The sequence below is a fragment of the Lutra lutra genome, chromosome 7 (genome assembly GCF_902655055.1).
Source record: "Lutra lutra chromosome 7, mLutLut1.2, whole genome shotgun sequence".
NCBI classification, from domain to species: Eukaryota; Metazoa; Chordata; class Mammalia; order Carnivora; family Mustelidae; genus Lutra; species Lutra lutra.
In genome coordinates this window covers 130,312,958-130,328,868 of record NC_062284.1, presented here as the reverse complement: position 1 = coordinate 130,328,868, position 15,911 = coordinate 130,312,958, and the positions used below count along the sequence as shown (strand labels likewise).

At 49.4% G+C, this 15,911-nt stretch overlaps 1 protein-coding gene across 4 annotated transcripts in view; it reads left to right on the top strand.

Moving 5' to 3' along the window:
• The first annotated feature begins 8,721 nt into the window (after window positions 1–8,721).
• TMEM63C (transmembrane protein 63C) overlaps window positions 8,722–15,911 on the top strand; it is a 72,702-nt gene continuing 65,512 nt past the window's right edge. For 2 of the 4 annotated variants that reach the window (XR_007128882.1, XM_047738805.1), the window contains exon 1: window positions 8,722–8,968. The gene's annotated coding sequence lies outside the window, so the exon portion shown is untranslated. Of the gene's footprint in view, window positions 8,969–9,010; window positions 9,045–15,911 lie in introns of those variants that run through there. The other 2 variants (XM_047738807.1, XM_047738806.1) reach the window with 2 other exon arrangements.

Genomic DNA, 15,911 nt, shown 5'->3' with positions numbered 1-15,911 from the left:
TTTTTTAAGATTTTATTTCTTTATTTGACAGAGAGAGAGCACAAGAGAGCACATGCAGAAGGAGTGGCAAAGAGAGAGGGAGGGGGAGAAGCAGGCTCCCCACTGAGCAGAGAGCCCCATAAGGGGCTCAATCCCAGGATCCTGGGATCATGACCTGAGCTGAAGACAGCCGCTTAACTTACTGAGCCACCCAGGCACTCTGTGTATTTCTTTTTAACTCATTCTTCCAGTCTCTGCCTTTTGATTGGAGAGTTTACTTCACTTATATTTGAAGTAACTACTGAAAAGATAGGACTTACTTCTATCACTTTGCTATTTGTTTTTTGTATGCCTTATCCTGTTATTGTTTATTTTCTCCACTACCATTTTTTGTGTCAAATAGATACTTATTTTCTTGTGTATCATTTTAATTTCTTTGTCATTTTTTATTACTGTATATTTTTGAGTTATTTTCTTAGTGATTGCTCTGAGGATTACAATTGGCATCTTAATTTGTAACAATCTAGTTCAGATTAGTTTCAGTAGTATGCAAAACGTTTTGCCCCTATATAGCTCTGTACCCACCTTTATGTTGCTATTGTCACAAATTACATCTTTATACATTGTGTGCTTATTGACAAAGATTTATAATTTTTTGTTTTATTCAGTTTTCTTTTAAATAATATAGGAAAGAAAGAAAATACATTAACACTGACTTTTATATTTACCTACATAGTTACCTTTACCATCGTTTTTTGTTTCTTCATATGAAATCAAATTACTGCCTACTGTCCTTCCAATTCAACCTGAAGGATTCTCTTTAGCATTTCTCAAAAGACAGGTCTACTGGTGGTAAACTATATCAGTTTTTATTTACCTATAAATGTCTTATTTCTCTTTCATTTCTTTTTTTTGAGATTTTATTTATTTATTTGAGACAGACAGAGAGAATGCACAAGTGGGGGGAAGGGGCAGAGGGAGAGGGACAAGCAGACTCCCCACTGAGCAGGGAGCCCCACATGGGGCTCGATCCAAGGCCCTGGGATCATGACACAAGCTGAAGGCAGTCACCTAACCAAATGAGCCACGCTGGAGTCCCATTTTATTCTTTTTTTTTTTTTCCTTAAGATTTATTTAGACAGACACAGAGAGCGAGAGAGGATGAGCATGAGTGGGGCGGGGAGCAAAGGGAGAAGGAGAGAGAGAATCTCCAACAGATTCCCCACGGAGTGCAGAGCTTGACACAGATCTTGATCCCACAACCCTGGAATCATGACCTGAGCCAAAACCAAGAGTCAGATGCTTGCCCACTGAGCCTCCCAAGTACCCCTCTCTTTCATTCTTGAGGGATAATTTTGCTGGATAGAGAATCTATTGATTGACAATTCTTTTCGTTCAGCACTGTGACTATGTCATCCCACTGCCTTCTGGTCTCCCTGACTTCCAACAATAAATCAGCTATTAACATTCCTTGTACAAGATGTGTTGCTTCTCTCTTGCTGATTTCAAGATTCTGTCTTTCAACAGTTTAATTATAATATGCCTTGGTGTCAATGTCTTTGAGTTCATCCTATGAGTACTCCATTGATTTTCTCAGATGAGTAGACTGTTTTTCATCAAATTTGAAAAATATGGGGCATTATCTCCTCAAATTTTCTTTCAGTCCTCCTCCCTTTCCTTCTGGCCCTCCCATTATGCCATATTGGTATTCTTGATTGTGTCCTACAAGTCTCTTAGGATCTATTCATTTTTCTCTCTTTCTTTTTTTCTTTTTTTTCTATATTCTACCAAGACTGGATAATCTCAGTTGACTTATCTTTAGGTTTGGTGATTCCTTCTTTTGTCTGTTCAGATCTGCTGTTGAGCCTGTCTGGTGAATTTTTTCATTTCAGTTATTGTACTTTTCAAATCCAGAATTACTATTTGGTTCCTTTTTATCATTTCCTTTTTTCTTTTTTATAATTTCTCTTTATTTGGTGAGACATCATTCTCATGGTCTCCTTTAACTCTTTGAGCATTTTTTTAAAAAGATTTTATTTATTTTTTTTTGACAGATAGACATCACAAGTAGACAGAGAGGCAGGCAGAGGGAGAGAGAGGGGGAAGCAGGCTCCCCACTGAGCAGAGAGCCCGAAGCGGGGCTCAATCCCAGAACCCTGGGATCATGACCTGAGCTGAAGGCAGAGGCTTTAACCCACTGAGCCACCCAGATGCCCTCTTTGAGCATATTTCAACTGGTTGACCTAAAATCTTTTTTTTTGTTTTGTTTTGTTTTTTTAAAGATTTTATTTATTTATTTGAGAGAGAGACAGTGAGAGAGAGCATGAGCGAGGAGAAGGTCAGAGAGAGAAGCGGACTCCCCGCGGAGCCAGGAGCCCGATGCGGAACTCGATCCCGGAACTCCAGGATCACAACCTGAGCCGAAGCAGTCGTCCAACCAACTGAGCCACCCAGGCGTCCCGACCTAAAATCTTTATAAGGAAGTCCAATGTTTGGGCTTCCTCAGCAACAAGTTCTATTAATTACCTCTTTTCTTGTATATGAGCCATACTTTTTTGTTTCTCTTCATAATTTTTTTTGTTGAAAACTAGACATTTTGAATATTATAATGTGGTAACTCTGGGAATTACTGTCTTTCTCCAGAGTTTGTTGTTGTTTCTTGTTGCAGAAATTGTTTGCTTAGTGTCTTTTCTGAACTAATTTTGTACAATCTATATTTTTGTTGTGTGTGGCCACTGACATCGCTATTCCATTAGCTTTGTGGCCAGCTGCTGATTTGATAGAGATTTATTTAAACATCTGGAACAACAACAGAAAAAACATCTGCTGGTCTTTGAAGATGGACTGTGTGTTTATGTTGGGGCAATCCTTCAAAACTCAGCCAGGCAGTTTACAACTCTGCCTTACCTTTTACTTTCTGCTTCCACAGAAACAGAAGGTCAACCAAAGGTGAGAGTTTAGTGCATAATACAGCAATAATAAGGAATAAACTACAGCTGTATGCTAAAACACAGATAAATCTTAAAAATAGGTGGAGGAAGAGAAGCCCGATGTAAAGTACACAGAGACTCTGATTTCATTAATACTCACTTACAAAACAGACCAAACCAAACTATACTGATTGCAGATGGTAAAAGTGTAAAGAAAAGGAAAACAGGATTACCATCAAGGTCAGGACTTCTCTGGATGGCAATCTGATAGAGGAGGAAGGTGTACATGGGAAACAACACAGGGAGATGTCTGGTAATAATGTCCTATTTCTTGACTTGGGTAGTGGTTATACAACTTTGCTTTATGATTATTTATTATGATTCATAATTATCAATATGATTATTCATCATATTCATCATATATATGCTTCATGATTATTCATATTCAATTTATGATTATTCATTATGAATATGATCATTATATTCATTATATCCATATAAGCATATATAATTATATGATTATTCACTAAAACAATCATATTTTTATTTAATCTCATTTATATTTTGTATATATACATTTTTGTACGTGTATTGTATTTCACGAAGTTAACAAAGGCTGTAAACCAAACCAAAAAAAAGGCTCATTACTGAAACAGATGCCAGTTCCCAGTGGAATGGATATAACAGTTGATTTCAAGAGCCCGGCAATGGGGGTGTCTGGGTGGCTCAGTTGGTTAAGTATCTGCCTTCCACTCAGGTCATGATCTCAAGGTCCTGGGATCGAGTCCCTCATTGGGTGCCCTGCTCAGTGGGGAGTCTGCTCCCTCTAATCTCCCCTCCCTGTTTGTGATATCTCTCACTCACTCTCAAATAAATAAATAAATAATCTTTTTAAAAATGTTATTTAAAGAGCCTGGCAATGAAGAGGGGATCCTCTCTGTATAGTCCAGAAAAAATCCAATAGGAAAGCCATATTTCCGTCCTGTGAGAAACCCCTTGATGGTGGTGGTGGTGGGGTTAACCTTAATGGAATATCAACATGAAGACTCAAGTATTCTTATCAACCTAATCCTGCAGGGCATCAGCCAGACTCAAGACAGAATTGGGATAAAAATGCACAAGCTTCGAACACTAAGATCTGTCTGGTCATGCTCACAGTTGTCTCAATTCTGGATGGGAGAACCCTCCCTTTCAAATACCCCAGAGTTCTAGCACAGCAGAGGTGCTTTCTTTGTGATGTCATCAGCATCTGCCTCTGACCTGGCCCACCAGAAGTTTCTAATATTGATAATTGGCAGTGGCTGTTGGTTGGTGGTGGATAAAAGTGACCTCTCACCAGTCATGAACTTCCCATCTTCTGGGAGAGAAGCACTAGTAAAAGAGGCTACTACTAGCTAAGAACATCTAAGTGGTGGAGCACTGGTGAGTGGGGCCCTAGTCTGAGGCCAGGAGGAAGCGGGGCAGGCCTAAATTCTCTGCCATGGAGGGCCAAGTGGTTATTGGGGCCTGGCTTCACTCTGGCCCCCCAACTTGGGTAATGCCAGCTTCCAATGAGGGGTCAGTGCTATATTTCTGGACTTAAGCCTGAGGCCTTGTTCTATCTTGAAATCTACAATCTCATGTCTGGTTAGATGGAAGACACTGGAAAAATCATTTTCCACCCCAATACATTGCTCCCATCCCTTCTGCACAGGAAATCAAATTCCCTCCTGTTCAGAAAAGCAAATTAGAGTGTGTGATAGAAACTCAAACCCCAAACATGGACCCACATTCTTGGAAAGCTTTGATTTGGCTCTTGGGGGGCAGCAGATACCCTACAGTATCTGGACTGTCATTTAAGGTATGAATAGTGATGTGACTCTGCCTTAAAAATACTGTCCCTGTTAGTGGCATGAGTTTACATTCTGGGTCCTATAGCAAAATCTGTGGAGTCTCAAGTCTATCACCTCTAGACCCACAGCCACCCTCCCCTGCTTACTCCCTAGCAGTTTTATCCAGCACCCAGCAGTGCTGACTCCAGCTCCAGGTCTAGGGTGTTGGGAACTCTGGTGTACCCTTCCTGCCTTGAAGCCTAAAACCAGTGGAGTCTAATGAAAAATGGGGAGTTAGCCCATCTTGCTGACTCTTCCTGTGTCTTCCACCTTTCCCCTGTCATATTGCGTTTTCCTGAGCATCTCATCTGGGCAGTACAGAAAGGCCATGAACAGTTGTTAGGTTGTGTACAGTTGTGTTTGTTTTTTTGCAATTACATTCAGTTCTGCAATGAACATCCTTGTGTATGTATGTCTTTATGAGCTCAGGAGAATGTTTCTGATGAGATGATTTCTAGACAATAGTGGGGAGGTCCCAGGGTCACTGTGGGCCCATAACACTCTTCTGAGGCCTATGCTCCTGCACTTGTTCACTGGGATGGTCGAGAACCTCAGGCAATCTCACTGATCAATAATCAAAATCACCTTGCTAAGCTCTGGGATCTACCCTCCCCGCCCTGCAACAATGCCATTAAGAAGTATTTATTGAGTCAGGGGCAATGTGCTAGATAATAGGAATCAAAAGAAAAAGTAGGTATGATCTGATCCATAATCTAGTAGGGAAGAAGAAATATAATCAATGAACCAAAATCTCTGCTTTCTGATTCTTGAAGAAAAGTGTCATCTTGGATGGCTGAGTTTTCTGGATGCTGAAGGTCTCTACCTTTAAACATATATGTTTTATTTTATGTTAACCATTTTTTATCAGAAATACTTTCTAAATTAACCTTGTTTTCATCTTAAATGAAAACATTTAGTCAGAATTAACCTTCTCTTAATGATGCAGCATATTTCCAACATTACCCTGAAATGTCATGATGTCCCCAGGCCTCTCGGAGTGACCCTGAACTAGAAGACTTCCGACTTTGTTTCATAGTTGTTCTATCTTCTCTTGCTCTTGACTTTTGCTTGTTTTACTGTGCTTGCTTATTTATGAGTCCTTTCTTCTTCCGGTGTGCTCCTGTTCATCTGCTGTGGGCTTGACAATCAGGAGACTACGTTTGTCAGTTAGGCTTCTGGTTCAGCTGTTGTGACGGAGACCAAGGCGTTCAGCCATCCAAGGCTCTTCTCCTCCAGGTCATCATGCAACTCAGGTTCTTAATGTCTTGTTGAGTGGGCAACCTGAGGGTATGTCCTTGCCAGCTTCATCAAGCTGCTCCCCACCCATCCCCATGCCCATGGTCCAGTCTGCACAAAGGGAAAGAGGAAGTGGGGAGCAGGCAGCTTCCTTTTAAGAGTGTAGCCCAGAAGTGAAACATGTCACTTTCACTCATTTCCCATTGGCTAGAACTTAGTCCTGTAGTTGCTCCTGGCTGCAAGGGAGGCTGGGAAATGTAGTCTCTGGCAAGGTAGCCATGAATCCAGTTTTAATCTTGGAAGCTCTGCTGCTAAAAGGAAGTGGGAAGGAAAGATATCAGGGGACCCTTGGCAGTCTCTGCCACCCTGGATCTGTTGAAACTGTATGTAGAGTAAATGTAGGTGGGCTCTCATTGAAGATCTCTACAAGGTGCTCTTCTGCAGAAAAAGCACCAATTCTGACAGTGTGACAGTTCCATCGTCTGGATGGCTCAGGAGCCCTTTGGTTTCTTTGCTGTTGTTCTGGATTATGTTCTCAAACAAGACACTGGCGGTTAACAAAACAGTCATAAAGACAATAGCATAGTAGTCATTGTCTTTCACAGAACTCCTACCTCAGTCCACATAAGAGCATGAAAAATGTTCTCAGCACCCACGAGTTGGAAGCACCTTTCCTTCAAAAGCCTCCCCAAGCCCACAAAGCCTCAGCTATTCATTTCATACACCTTTACTGAGTACCTTCTACCAGCTTCACCCTCATCTAGGTGGCTGGTATTCAGCTGGTTAGGACACTGGTTAGGACAGAGGGGTCATGTCTTTGATTATATCACTGTAATGCCCACCTGGCATTTTCATGGGTTCTTGTTTTTCCTCTTCTGTGTCTCCCTTTAGTGCACATCCTTGATGCCTCCTAGGTCTTGCCTCCAGGAGCAGGAGTGACTTAGGTGTGGGCTTGTCAGTCTTATCCCTTGCTGCTGCTCAAACACTTTCCATGGCTCCCATGGCCTACCTAGTAAAGTTCAAACTTCTGAGCCTTGTCTTTGAGGTCCTTGAAGACCTGCTTCCAGCTTTCCATTCTGGCCTCGGCTCCCCCCAGAGGGTATGTCCAGGAGTCAGGCTCACTAGGGAAGCAGGCTGCGCAGGTTCTATGTGGATGGGACCTTGGCAGAGGGCTTGGAGAGCTGCTGAAACCAGCTCTTGATCTGGGCTAGAATACCCACCATTCAGTCTCCTCCCAGGACACTCAGTCCAGGATGCCTGGGAATTTCAGTGTTGGGTCTTCCCTCCACTTTATCTAGGTCTTTCCAAGAAGGGAGAGATTAACAGTGACCTGCTTCTTCTGTATGTGGAAAACTGAGTTAAGTACCTTCTATGAATTTTATATTCCTACCCACCCTGTGAGGTAGGTACTGTAATCGGACTCCTTTTATTTGTGTCAAGGTGCCTCTTTTACAGATGAGGAAGTTAATTTCAGAGTGGTTAAGTAACTTGTACAAGGTGACATAGCTGGTAAGAGACAAAAGTCCGGATCTGAACGAAGGTTCAACTGCGTCTGAAGACCATGTTCTTTCCACTTAACACTGGGCCTTTCTAAAGCCCCATTACATAAGGCCCTTAGTCCTTTCACCCTGAGGTCAGACACTAGCTCTGTAATGAGGAAGCAGAGGAAAGAGACAACAAGCTGCTTCTGTTCAGGCTTCTCTCTCTCCTGCCAGTACCCAGGACGGTAACGATGGCAACAACCACTAATATTCACTGAGCATCTACTTGGTGCACAATATCTCATTTCATCCTCATAATGGCCTTCCAATGTTGTTGTTATTTCCTTCATTTTACATATGCAAAGAATGAGGCTCAGAGAGGTTAAGCCCCATATTTAGATGGCCCAGCGGGGATTCGAATCCAGGCAGCTGGAGTTCTTAAATGCTGCTCTTGCATTTATCTGGCTGAGAAACACCCCCGGAAGGCACAGCTCCCCTCCCTGCAACATCTCGTACCTTGTATTCAGCTGCTTCCTCTAAGGTCTTCTCATCTGATTGCTAATAACTCCTAATGATCAATATCTTACCCTTATAAAACTGTAGACAGTCCCTTTTCCGCTCTCCTCACCCATTAGCCATTATACTGATAGTACGGGATAATGTCTATAAAATAAACGTGCCTGGGCGGGCCCCTGTCTGGGAAAGAGAGAGTGAGTTCCCTACTACCCCTTACTCTGCATACGGCTCTTTGGGGGTTCAAAAACGGGTACCTGCCTCCAGGGCCCAAAGTAGCGTCTCTAGCCCAATAGCCAGGACTTTGATGAAACTGGAGACAGGAAGGGGACAGTGGCCCAGGCCAACTGCAAAGGACCCAGCCCACTCCTTTGGGCCTCCGAGGCAGGGCTGTGGCCAATCTGTAGATCTTTTCTCTGCTGGGGAAGAAGGAGGGAGTACCAGTTGCTGGGTACCAGGAGCCGGTCCCAGGGCGGGGCAGAACCCTGCTACCTTTGTGTCGTTGTGCATCTTTTCTTGCTTTGGCTGGCACGGGTGGGGAGGTTCGGAAGGAAGACACGCCTCAGAGGAGAGCTTGGGGTAGGGGTGAGGTTGTAGGGTGGGCGGAGAGCGGCAAGACAGCTTCCGAGGCCCCCCGGCATCAGAGGGAGCCGGAGCCATGGCCGCAGGGACCGGCAGCCTTGTGCGTTTGCGAGGGTAGTTTGCAGATGGTTCCTGGTAGAGACGGGGTCTCTGAGGCGGAGCCCGGGCCTTTGTATATGATTATCCAGCCTGGGTTCCCCGGTGGGTCGGAGCAGCTTTGGGGCGGAGCCAAGCTTGGCTCCAGCCGGGGAGGAGCCGGGATGCCGCTCCCGCGGTGATGCAGAGGGGAATTTGCTGACAGTCCCTTGCCAGGTGGGGCTGGCTTCACCAGGCCCGCGAGGAGGACCGGCTGGCTGTCTCCTCCCAGGTAAGGAGCGTGCTGCCTGTCACCGTATCCCGGCGGCCGGGGCACCCTGCCTGCGGCTGGGCCGTGACGCCCAAGCGCAGATGCGGTGAGCACGCGGGTGGTGTGAGCCAGGACTGATCAGGCCGGGAGAAGGGGCGCGGAATCCGGGTCCTGGACGGGGGAGGGGGCGGGGAGGGACTGCTTGCTCTTTGCTTTCCGGGACCTCGACTGGGCGGGGTGGGGGTGGGGGAGACTGCGCCACAGTCCCTTGGCACGCTGGCTGGCTGCCGGCCTGGACCCAGGGAAGGGTGGAATGAGCTGCCCACCAGGGAAGGCCGTAGCTTGGTCGACTGTCTTCGCTGGGTTTGGGGTGGGGGGGGGGCGGGAGGCTCCCCTCACCCTCCCACCCCTAACCCCAACCTCCGCCTGCTTGACAGCCAGATGGGTTGCCTCTGCAGAGTACCCCCACCCAGGGATTCCCCAGGGCTGTGCCGCCCACTCACTGGGCTGGGCTGGGCTGGGCTGGGCTGGGAGGGGAGGGGAGGGGGTGCGCTCCCCCACCCCCCGCAGTCTACTGCACCGTTATGAGTTACGACAGCGTCACCGCTGCTGCTGCCGGGTAGGGGTCTCATTCTGTACTGGTTGGTGGGCTGGGCTCCTGGGCCCCCTGGACTAGAGGATGCCACATTTTCTCATATGCTCGCAGAGAAAGGTTCTTGCATCCATCCCTCTCTTGGCCTTGAGAGAGAAACTTTGGATTTGGGTGTAGGACCTGGGGAAACTGAGGCGGGGGGGGGGGTGCTGTGGCTTCACTGAGGTCACTTAGCAGGTCCTACAGAGCTGTCCTCCCAGGCACTGCCTTGACCATCTAATGCTCTCTGGAGGGGCAAGGGCCAATCTTGCTCTCCAGGCTCCTGGTCCAATTTGGGGTGGATGAACACCCCCACTGCAGGGCCCTCTTTTCCCATCCCTGAGAATGGAGGAGGTTACAACTTCTGCAGGGGCTCTCGGGTGTTAGGGGTGTGAACACTGCAAGGATAAGAGTTGTCTGGGGACAGGAGAAAATCGCTCATGAAAAACTCTCATCTGAGCAGAGGGGACTGTGGGCCTCTATCTCCTTGTGGGTTCTGGGAGAGAGGGAGAGTTGGCTTCTGGAAAGGAAGCCCTGAGGGGGCAGCCCAGTTCTAGGCTTCAGTCCTTGTACTGGCCTTGTTGAAAGCCACCTTCAAGTTCTCAGGCTGCTGTGCGAAGGGGATGAGGAGATGGACTTTCTCCTCTGACGGCCTGCGTCTCACTGGAAAAGAGGCCAAGGAACCATGTTGGTAGGATGGCCTTCTCCCGACGCCACCCCTGGGGTGTAGCATCTCACCCTTGCTCTCTCCCCAACACCTGTCCCCTGGAGAAATGGACTACTGTTGGTTCTGTGGCTCTTGGAGGTGAACTCTTCCCAAATTCACCTTGTCCTCCTTTTGTCTGAAGCAGATGCCTTTCTCTCAAGGGAAACTGAGGTAGGGAGAGAGCTATATTTTACCTTAGAGCTAAAGCCAGCCAGCGCCAGGGTGCAGGTGAGGAAACTGAGGCACAGAGGGTGCAGAGAGTTGCTCCAGGTCTCTCACCTACACACAGGTCTCCTACTCCCCTGGCCCAGCACAGGGGTGTGGATGAGGCCCCTTCCTCTCTCCTCTCCTCCCACAGCCACCATCCCTGGTAGTGTGAGGCCTTGAGTGCCTCCTGAGGGGTGGAGGCGGCTGTCAGTCAGAGGGGACAGCTCTAGCATTTTCTCCTCCTTTACAAGATGTTTTCAAGTTAGAAAGAAAGCAGCTAGAAGAGGAGAGACAAAGTCACTCAATTCCCTTCCCATCGTGCTTCCACAGGGGACAGTTTCCGTGGGGCTCTTGGGGCAAGTGCACCTCTCCCTCCTGTCCGGGTGCCAGCTGTTGTGGCCACAGCTGGGAGAGGACCCACAGGGCCAGTGGCTTCAATCGCCCCTCGGACTGCAGGGCAGGATGGCGGTTCCTGCCCAGCCCGGCCTTATTCTGAGTGAAAGGGGAGTTACCTTGTTCCTGGTGCATGAGCGGGGCTCTTCGGACACAGCCCCTGCGCACAGAGCCCCAGAAGCTGGGCCCTGGTGATTCTGCAGCACGGCTTGGGCTGCGGGGGGGATCACCAGTTAATCACCAGGGGGACCTGTGGGAAGGGATGGGGTTCCCAGTAAACCAGATCAGAACTAGCTGCCCATGGGGTGACAGTACAATGCCAGAGAGAGAAGAGGACCTATCTGGTGTCCAGTTCCTCTGCTGGGATGCCCTGACGGTCTCCAGAACAAGGACCACTGCCCCATCCTGAGAAGTTGGTGATGTGTCCCTCCCAGCCAGCAGAGGCAGGGTCAGGCTGCGGAGAGGCTCCTGGAAAGGAACCACTCGTGGAGAAGCATGGCATAGGTTCTGGACCAGAGCCCTTTTTGGCTGGCCCCCTGCCGTTGGTTTTCCTACCTGACAGCTGGGCACGAAAACACCTTCCCCAGCTGGGTCAAAGGGCGTTGGAAACATGTCACCCATTTATTACAGATGGGAAGGGCTATTCCTGGACACTGGTGTAGATCGAAGCTGTCTGTTTCCAGCTTTCTTGGGGGAAAATGTGGCTCTTCCCTCTCTGGGGGATGCCCTCTCCCCTGTGGACAGTCTAGGGCACTCCTCGAAGGCTTGGAAGGCAGGCCGTCCCTCCCTCATGCACCTGGGGTTGTGTTTTGGCCCCTGTGATATTTAATAGAACTCCCCCACAGCCAAGCACTGGTGACCGGGGGCCCTGTGGACCTTGCTGACAGTCTGTAACCTCCCCACTGCCTGTCACAGCCCAGGGACACTGTCTTTCCTCTGGTTCTTCCTGGGAAGCGGCTGGTGGAAGAACCGCGGAGATGATGGGCATAAAGTCCTGGGGAGCTGTTTGCACGCAGTGTCCAGAGTGCAGGAGACCGCCCAGCGTTTGGAGCCTCAGGCAGGCTCACTCTGGGAACGGCTGTAATGACAATGCTCTGAGGACGTGAGATCAGCAGCTTTAAAGCACTGTTTAGCCTGGGGCAGGGCCCTGTGTCCTCTCTCTGTCTTGGGAAAGCCACGGTTTTCCTGGGTTACTCACCTATCAGCTTGGGTGCTGTGGACTGGACTTCCCGTTCTTGCCATAATTGGCTGGTGCAACTCATGCAGAACAGGGTTCCAAGGGGAGCTAGGATGAGAACTGGGCAGCTCATGGGGTACTGTGTGTCTTTGTCATAGATGTGTCTAGACCCCCCTGGGCAAACTGAGGCAGCTCTTACAAAGAACACCTGTGGCCAGACCCCTGCGTCCTGTGTTTCTAGGGCAGGGAAGGCAACCAAGCTGCCGTGTTACTCCCCAGCACCCGTGGCTGCGGAAACATGGAGAGGCAGGGGTGGGGTGGCGGGGGCAGGGGGATGCCCACAGTCACCCCCTGCCTCCTCCTGGTGATTCGGATTGTTCCAAAAGGGAACTGAAGCCTGTAGCCATTTGCAAAACCAGGATCCAAGTGTCCTGGGATCCCCTGGTCTGTCGTCCCCACCCTTCCATCCTGCTGTTCTGCACAAGCACTCCTAAGACAAGATCAGCCCAGTCTTCCCAGAATTGTGCCCCATGAGAGGGACACTGGCCTCAGGCCATAGGATCCTGTCAAAAGAGAAGGGCATCCTGAGGTCTTTGGAGGTACAGATGGGCACGATGTGCCTGTGGCTGCCTGGCTGGGGATGTGGCCGTGTGCTGGGCTTTGACATGGGGGCCTCAGCGCCTCAGGTGTCTGAGTGGCAGTGATGGGACCCTAGGCTGGAAATGCTGCAGAGGGCAAATGAGCCCCTGGGGACAGCAACTGGTTTTGCTGGGGGCCGTGGAGCACAAGGGACAAGGCACACACAGACACCTTGTCTGGGGGCACGTGGGAGCCAAGTTTCTACCCTCTTCATTATCTGCTCCTTTCACTTCTTTCTCTGAGTGTTCTGTTCACAACCTGGTGAGATAATCCCCGCCACAGGGGGCCAGCCCAGCCCCCCGGGGTGGAGGTTTGGGAGGAGTGGCAGGAAGCAGAAAGGAGGGCATACCTGCGTGTGCTTAGGGACCCGGAACCCTGTTCTTTCCATGCGCTCCCCCCTTTACCGGCTCAGTGGTGGCTGTCTGGGGTCTCTGGGCAGGCTGGCCACGTTTTGGTGGCAGTGGTTGACCAACAGTGTGGACAGCTTTGGGCACTGTTTGAACTGAGCTGTTCCCTCCAAAAGAGCGGGCAGATGGCGGGGTCTTCCCAGAACCAGAGGGTGTGTGTGGGGCATGGGGGACAGGCGTGGGGGACGTCTGTCCTTCGGTAGGACTGGAGCCCTTCTGGACTGGGAGCTCACGTGCCCAGAACTGCAAACGCAGCCAGGCTCTGGGGAGAGCTGCTCAGGCAGTGGAACGACAGCCTGAACCGTGTCCCTGCCCTGAGGTCCTGGTGCCACTGAATGACCTCACATTCTTTGTTATTCCTGGGGGAGGGGCAGAGCAGGTGTGAGTGGCCCACTTGATGGATGTGAACACTGAGGCTCAGAGAGGTTTTAACAGCCACAACCACACACAGCCGAACGTACATTCACCGGCTCCAGAGCAGCTGAACCCAGAGCAGGTCCAGGCCTGTGTGACTCCCAAGGAGTGCCCCTCCTCCCGAGCATGGCTGACAACCTCCGCTCACCTGCTATCCCCGCTGCTGGTGGTTTTGCTGAAGTGGCTTAAGACAAAAGGACTTGGAAGCGAAGGTCGTGCGTGTCTCCCCTTTCCCTCCACTCTGGGCCAGGTGCCCAGAGCTGGGCTCTGCTAAAGGACTGCAGGGAATACGGAAGGACAGGACTCCTACCCCACCATCACCTCAGGCCCCAGGACGCACTGCAGGCTTGATCAGATGGGCTGAGCTAGGCCAGGGCACGAGATTCAATGCAGGGGCCCTGGCTTCGTGCTTCACGGAGGGTATCCCCAGCCCCCTGGCCTGACACCTGCCTAGAGCAGATAGAATGGAGGGGACAGGCAGCAACGGCCTGGGCTCACAGGACTGCAAAGCGGAGGACGCAGAGGGGCTGAGTCCCAGCACTCTGCTGTGGGTCTGGGGCAGAAGTCCAGGCCCAGTGACCTGATCCATCCCCAGAGACAGAGGGAGGAGAGAGGTGGAGGTGGGGGGGGACAGGCTCTCTGACCTACTCCTACTCCAGGGCCTGGGTACCCCAGCGATTTGTCTCTTATCAGGTGAGTCATCTTTGAGCCCATCTCTGACCTGGTCACTTCTTACTGGCTTCCCAGAGCCTGCCATTGGAGACTGAGCTTGGGTTAGACCCACTTACCTTTTCCAGCCTGTCTTCCTGCTTCCTTTCACCTTCCCACACACTCTGTTCTGGCTCAAGTCTCTTCCTGCATGGAGCAGGGATGGATCAGATCACCCTGAAGATTTTACAAAATACACACGCTGGCTTCTCTACCCTTCCTCCCCCCTCATGCTCGCCCCTCTGTTCAGCTAAGAACCACCACTCGGTCACATCCAAGGTGCCCAGGCCGTTTGACCCACCCCCTCCTCCCAGCCCAGTCATTCCGTCATCTCCAGCCTCATTCAGTCAGACCCTCCCTGCCTTTCAAACTCCGGTTCCCATGCCACCTCCTCCATGAAGCCTTCCCTGGATCCCTGCCAGGAGAGGCCTCATAGCCTTTAATGCACTTGTCCCATTAGCATCTGTCTCTTGTGCTAGACAGTGAGCTCATCCTGACATTTATCAAGTGTTCACTGAGTGCCAGTCACACACATGCCCTCTGGTAACTTGTGGGGGAGGAGGCAGGTGGGCAAGTCAACTGATCGTGGCGACAGCTGCAGAAATGCTGGAGTAACGGTGGGACGAAGCACTGGGGAGGTTTCCGCAATGACATTCAAAGCTGCAACTGTACATACTTTATGACCAACAGTTTCGCATCTAGGTGTATAATTACCTCGAGAAACTCATACGTGTACTGGAGGAGACAGCTCCAAGGATATCTAGGGCAGTAAGGCTGGAAGCACAAAAGAGGTCTCCACATCAGTGTCTTCAGTGTCTACAGTGATGGAGCAGACAACTACAAATGTGATCTTACGCAGCAGTTAAAACACACAGAATTGGAAGATTTTATGTTTTGTAACTTCTACCTCAATAAACAAGCGCGCGATTGGTATTAGCATAAATAAATCTCAAACAGTATTGCAAGAAATGGGAAATTGACAAATAATACCGTTCAGGAACATTTCATTTCCGTGGCAATCACAGACAAAATTGTTTGTGATTTATGGATACAGACATGTTGCAGTAGCTACTAGACTCGCACTTGTGGTCTTGGGCAAGGGGAAGAAGGAGCTGGTGCTGGTGGATGGAAGGAAGGACTTTTAATTTCCGAGTAATGCTGCTTTTAACAAAAAAGATCTGAGGTAAAAATGATAGAATGTGAACACGAGTTAATTCCATTGGTTTTATTGTTTTAATTTTTTGTGTTTAAAGGTTTTCAAAATTATGAAATGCCTGGGTGGCTCAGTTGGTTAAGCATCTGCCTTCAGCTCAGCTCATGATCCCCAAGTCCTGGGACTGAGCCCCGTATCTGGCTCCCCACTCAGCGGGGAGTCTGCTTCTCTCTCTTTCCCTCTGCCCCTCCCCTCGCTTGTGTGCTTTCTCTCTCAAATTTAAAAAAATTTTTTAAAGATTTTATTTATTTAACAGAAAGAGATCACAAGTAGGCAGAGAGGCAGGCAGAGAGAGAGAGAGAGAGGAAGGAAGGAGGAAGCAGGCTTCCTACTGAGCAGAGAGCCTGATGTGGGCTCTATCCCAGGACCCTGGGATCCTGACCTGAGCTGAAGGCAGAGGCTTTAACCTACTGAGCCACCCAGGCGCCCCTAAATAAAAAAATTTTTTTTTAAGTTTTGAAAATTAGGGGCACCTGGC